Source organism: Hydra vulgaris, chromosome 02 (assembly GCF_038396675.1).
Source record: "Hydra vulgaris chromosome 02, alternate assembly HydraT2T_AEP".
Classification (NCBI taxonomy): Eukaryota; Metazoa; Cnidaria; class Hydrozoa; order Anthoathecata; family Hydridae; genus Hydra; species Hydra vulgaris.
Genome location: NC_088921.1, coordinates 30,279,457 through 30,285,456, shown reverse-complemented (window position 1 = coordinate 30,285,456; position 6,000 = coordinate 30,279,457).

Here is a 6,000-nt window from a genome sequence, read left to right as displayed (position 1 = left end):
GTTTTAAGTTTTTAAATTCAGAATGCACTAGAATAGCCATTTTTTAATTTAGGTGAACTCCTATTTTTTGCTTGTCGTTTTTTTTTTTTTAAATTACTTTTCAAAGCAGTCTCAGGCATTTTTTGATGCACAACTGATATTTTTTCTAAGATCAATTAAAGTTACAAGTCTCAACAGAATATTTGTTATGATTTTCTTTTAACCTTATTAGTTTTAGTGTTTTTCTTTTTTACATTTCAAGTAATATATACAAAAATATAGAAATATTAAAATACTTTTTTGGCTAAACAAAAAAAAAAAAACGATAAAGTTCATTAAACAAGTTATTTAAAACATTAAATCCTAATTTAAACATTTTGTTTTCATAAACAGTTTTCATTAAGTGCTTATTAAGCACTATGCAGTTTAACATTTTCATACGGCCAAAAAGTATATATATTTTGGCCAAATAATAGATTCAAAAGTATGTCTGATTAATCTGTAATAGTAGTAGCTGATTAGTTAACCTAATCAATCAGCTTCGGTCATAAAAAACAGTAGGAATTAAGAGCTTTAAAATCGGATCTTAAAAAATAATAAATTATAATTAAAAATTTTTCAGTATTTTACCACATATAATTAAAAATTATATGTGGTAAAATACTGAAAATAAAACTCGTATATTTTTCTGCCGTGAAATGATAAAACGGAAAATAATTTTTTTTTTCCATTTTAAATTTCATCTGGAAAGAGTCTATTCATTACGAAAAGGTTTTTTAATAAAATTAATAAATACGGCCATTTAACAGATTGTTAACCTTAATTGCTTATAAATTAACAATTTTCAAAAAATTCAACTAAGTCTCAAAGTTAGATTTTGTTTAATATACTTTATGTGCGGTACATACTTTTAAATATGTATGGTATATTTTTTAAATATATATGGTATACAAATCGGACGTTATAAAAAAATAAAAGGTATTATCTATTAATTAATGTTAATAAAATTTTATTAAAAAAAATGTTTTACATTTCAAGTCTTGGGCTATCCGAAACGTTAAGAACAGTGATGTATATCATTAGTGATCGCTATGCATTCCTTATAATTGATCACCTTATATCAATAACTCTAGTTTCTTAAAACAGCAACGGTGTTTTTTACCTTAACCCAATCGCCTCCAATTTTAGCGCATTGTTGTACTTTTTATACCTTTTTGGTATGGGAATTGTATTTAGAAACTTTATTTATTAGTTAACAGGTGGTATTTAGTACGAGTTCAGTTTAGAGCGGATTGAGGGGCACAATGAATAAGAAGTATTTTCTCAAAGATTAAAATTTTGTTCATCTTAATAATGTAATCATTTTATGTGCTCGTGTATCAGCCATTTTTATTTATAGTTGTTACTACATAATTTTTGACTACCAGTTTTTGGTAGAAAATTTTTGTTTTTAGCTAACTAAAGTAAATTTTCTAACCTTCCTTATGTTTGTTATGGAGATCCTGGTTAAAATAATTTTAAAAGTTGAAGTTTTTTTACTCGGATTATTGATATTTATGATTTCTTTTAATAGTTATGCTTTTCCTACTCATGTCCCAGGAAATTAGACTTAAACTTAATTTGTTATGGTGGGGCACAGTGAATTGGTTGATTCACTATGACCCAATATTGATCTTAAAGATTAAATTTATACATTTAATCTTTAAGATCAAAAAACTACATGAAAATGAATTAATTAGTTTCAAGTTATAAGTAATAATATTTGAATAAGTTTTTAATTTTTTAATATTTTTATAAGTTTTGTTATCAATAAAATTCTTTATTTTTTCTTCTCAATTTTTAAATGTCTATTTTTTCGATTTTATACTCATCTAATTAATAAAAGTATGCCAAAAGTATAGTGTACAGCGTCTTTACTCCTTCAGCATCAACGTTATTTGGCTATGCCCCTATTCGCTACCATTAATTTACAGCCGTGTTCATTGATTCACTATGCCCCAGTACTGGGGCACAGTGAATCACGTATCACAACTGACTTTAAATTTTTCTGTGAGCCGTTATATAATAGATATTTTGGTTTTATTAATTTCTTATCATGAAGGACATATATCTCAATCCTTTCGTCTTGAAAAATATAAAATACATATTTTAACTTTTGCTCAATCTAAAGAATAAAGAAATACGATCTACTGTACCCCAAGTTCCCCTACTCTTGTACAGTACAATTGATTAGTGCGCTACATCAAAAAAGTATTTATTGGGGTTTTGTATTGAATGTATTCACTATGAACAAATATCATTACTTTTTTGAACATATTTATTTTGGACATATTTCTCTTTCTAAATGACTCTATAACTTGCAATTAGCTACAATTTACGAAATTAGCTTGCGGTTTTTTTTTTTTTTTGAGGACCATTTTTGTGGAACAAATAATTAAAAAAACATTTTTGCTCAAGGTTTAACAGTGTAACTACCACTCAAGGTGTAACCACCACTCAAGGTGTAACTACCACTCTTTGAAACGAAAAATCAATGATATAATTTTTGCAATTTATGATTTGTTAATATATTTTCAATCATTTTTAGCATTTTCACTTTTTATGTTTATGATGGATTCTTCATTATAAAATAAAACTCTAAATATCTTGTTTATCTTTTTACAGTGTGCTAAACTGATCGCAGCGTTTTATGTCGTCTCACTCTGAATTTTTTTTTCTCTCTAAGAAAATATCGACTAAATATTTGTAAACCAAATTTTTTTAATCACCTCTATCACGGAGGTTTCATTAAAATTTCTTATTGTAGGCACCCTAACTCCTTTTAGGGGTAATGGTGCCTATAAAATTTTTTTTTGACTTTCCTATAAGAAGAAGTTTTTTACTTTTTAAATTTTTACTTAATGCACTCTTCTAGACAAGGTCCGAAAACGCATCGCAAACGTAGTTGAACCTGCTTTATCTGCTAAGCTTGAGCCTCTGTCCCATTGTTGTAAGGTTGCATGTAACTTGTTAGAAATTATATTTTGCTCATTAAAAGTTTCTTATTAATGTACATTACAAAATTTCTATAAAACAAATGTGTTTTAAAACAAATGTGTTTTGTAACTTGCTAGAAATTTTGTTTTGCTCAATAAAAGTTTTTTATGTAACGTGTCTTGTAACTTGTAACTGTTAAGATAATTTGGTAACAGAAATTTTTTTGGTATAAACCCCTACAAATGTATAAATATAAACTTTTTTGTAATTTTAAATTTCTTGGTTAAGATATTTCCAGAATTAAGCTTCTTATTGATTCTGAAAATACCTATTATTTATAAATTTATTTCTAAATAAGTATTTACTTATATTAAATATTTATTTCTTATAGATTCTAAAAATATTTTAACCAAGAAAATACGATTTTAAGAAAATATGAAAAAAAAATTGTTTCATAAATATTCAGTAGGTATCTTCTTAGGGTGCAAAATAAAATCAAAGGGGGAGGACATAAAACCTGACCATAGCAAATATTCTCAATTTTATTGAGAATTCTGATGATGAAAGTAATGATTTAGTTGAATTGGATGAAGAATCAAATATACAAATTTTAAATAAATCTTGCATTTATGTGAAAAAGTTTTTTAGTTTTAAAACTTGCCTCTAAACTAGATTTTGAAGTTGAATCTAACATTGACTGCAACATCAAAGACAATGAGGATGTTGAGAGCGAGAGACCAAATAAAAATCCTAAGCGATTCTTGACCTACCAAAGAAAGATTCATTCAATATATAGTGCACCAGATGAAGCCAACTATGCAATAATACCCATCACTGAAAAATTGGTAGCTATAAAATCTATAACGAGAACCGGTGCCAAAAAAAAAGATCTTTGTCATAAAAAGAACTTTTACAAACAAACTTCCACCCAAACAGACAGGTTGACAAAGGGCAGTGGATGTTGTAATTGGGAAACCTGGACCAATTGGATTTTCTAAAAGTGCTAAATTACCTGTCAAAGCATTCAAAAATTATACCTCTAATCAAATTGAAAATGATATGGTCCGTGATAAAACAGTAAAATCTGTGTAATTATTTCAAAGTCTGCGGAAGATTTTCTTTCTAAACACCCATTCATAAGGAAAACAGAGCCTATCGAATTGAAAGCATTACTTGGCTTGATGTTGTATCGCGGGTTGTACAAGCTAAATAACTTTTCTGGATCCAAACTTTTTATGGACCGTTTTGGTCCACCAATATTTAATGCTGCAATGCGTCGTGAGCGCTTTTTTTTTAATGACAAATCTTGGCTTTGACGACAAATTTACTTGTCACGAAATGATGAGGTTTATGATAGATTTGCTGCAATTAGCAGATTGTTTGAAAAGTTCAACGAGCGTTGTATGCACTCTTTACCAGCATGTAATTTTTTATCACTTGACAAGACCCTTTATCCAATGAAAACTCAGGTGTCCTTCAAGCAATACAACCCAAACAAATTAACGAAGTATGGATTATTGTTTAAATCAATCAATGCAGTAAAGTTCCCTTACACATTTGTTACATCTCCATATGCTGGAAAGCCAAACAAAGAAAGTGAGTATTATCTCCAAATATCCAGTAAATTGTTTGAATCAAGCCAAGAATCTTCAAGGGAGAAATCTTTCATTTGATAGATTATACACCTCCTTGTCTTTAGTTGACTGGTTATTTGATGACATGAAGATGACGTGTTTAGGAACATTGCAATCAAACCGGAAAGGGACACCAATTGAGTTGAAAAATGTGAAGCGCATAGAAATTTTCTCAAATGAGTTTTATTGGGAGGCGGAAGGGAACTTAATTTTTTTGGTCATATATTGTTGGTTCAGCCACAAAAAACTTTTACTCACAACTATGAAGCCACTGCTTGGAGTGACAGTTGATGATAATAAATGTAAACCTGCAGACTACAAGTTTTATGATTTCACCAAAGGTGGAACCGATATTGTGGATCAGCGTGTCGGTTTTTTTACCGCCAAAGTCAAGTCCCGCAGATGGAGTATTGTAGCTTTTGAACACATAATTGATATAGCGCAAGTGAATGCATCAACACTGCATGCATCTAAAGTATTCCTAGTTCTCAAAATACTTGGAGAAAATGTTACTTAAAAAAATAGATAAGAGAAAGCAATGTTTCGGTCCAGCTCTTGGTAAAAAGCAAAAGCGTTGTAAAATTTGCATAGATAATTTACGTGGCTCAGATAACAACTAAAGTAAACTTACCAGTAAAAGACTCTTGTGCCAAGCTTGTGGTAAATCAGTTTGTTCTTCACATACTGTTCTCCGTTGTTCATACTGTTCAAAGATGCCTTGATTGCGATGGAATCTGAATATGAACTTTAGTTTTTTGTTATTTTGCATATTCTTATATTTGATCGTTATAATTTTATTCTGTTTTTTGATGGACTTTTTCAGAAAATGAGCAAATATTTTACAACAATATTCGCAAATTTAAAATTTTTTTGTATTCTTTAGTTTATTTAGCTTATTAGAACAATATTTGCATATAACATAAGCACAAGTTTCATTTTTAACTGTTTTAGCGGTGTAGAGGTTACCTGCTAATTTTTTGTCAAATTGTTCAAAACTTCTAAAGAGAGTGTTCTATCTGTGTCTTTCTAGCCATGAATAAATCATTAATGCTTAAGATAAATAGCTAAATTTGATTTTATTTAGGTTACTTTAAAAGTTTTCAAAATTTTAAGTTAAATTGCTTTGACATTCCCAAAATATAGGCTTCGCACTCCAAAAGCGCGACCCAGTATAAAGTTGACCTCCACGACCCAGTATGAATAGGGTAAATCGTAACATTTTTCTTTCTTTACAGGTTAGTTAACTGAAACTCATAATTTCATTTCTAGTATATTTTTGATTAATGTAAAAAGAAGATTAAGAGAAAAAATGCTAAGAACACTGAGCAGTCTTTATTTATAATAAATGTTTCATAAAACGAGAAAGATTTAGATACTAATATCTTTAACAGATCAACTTTTAACTGTACTT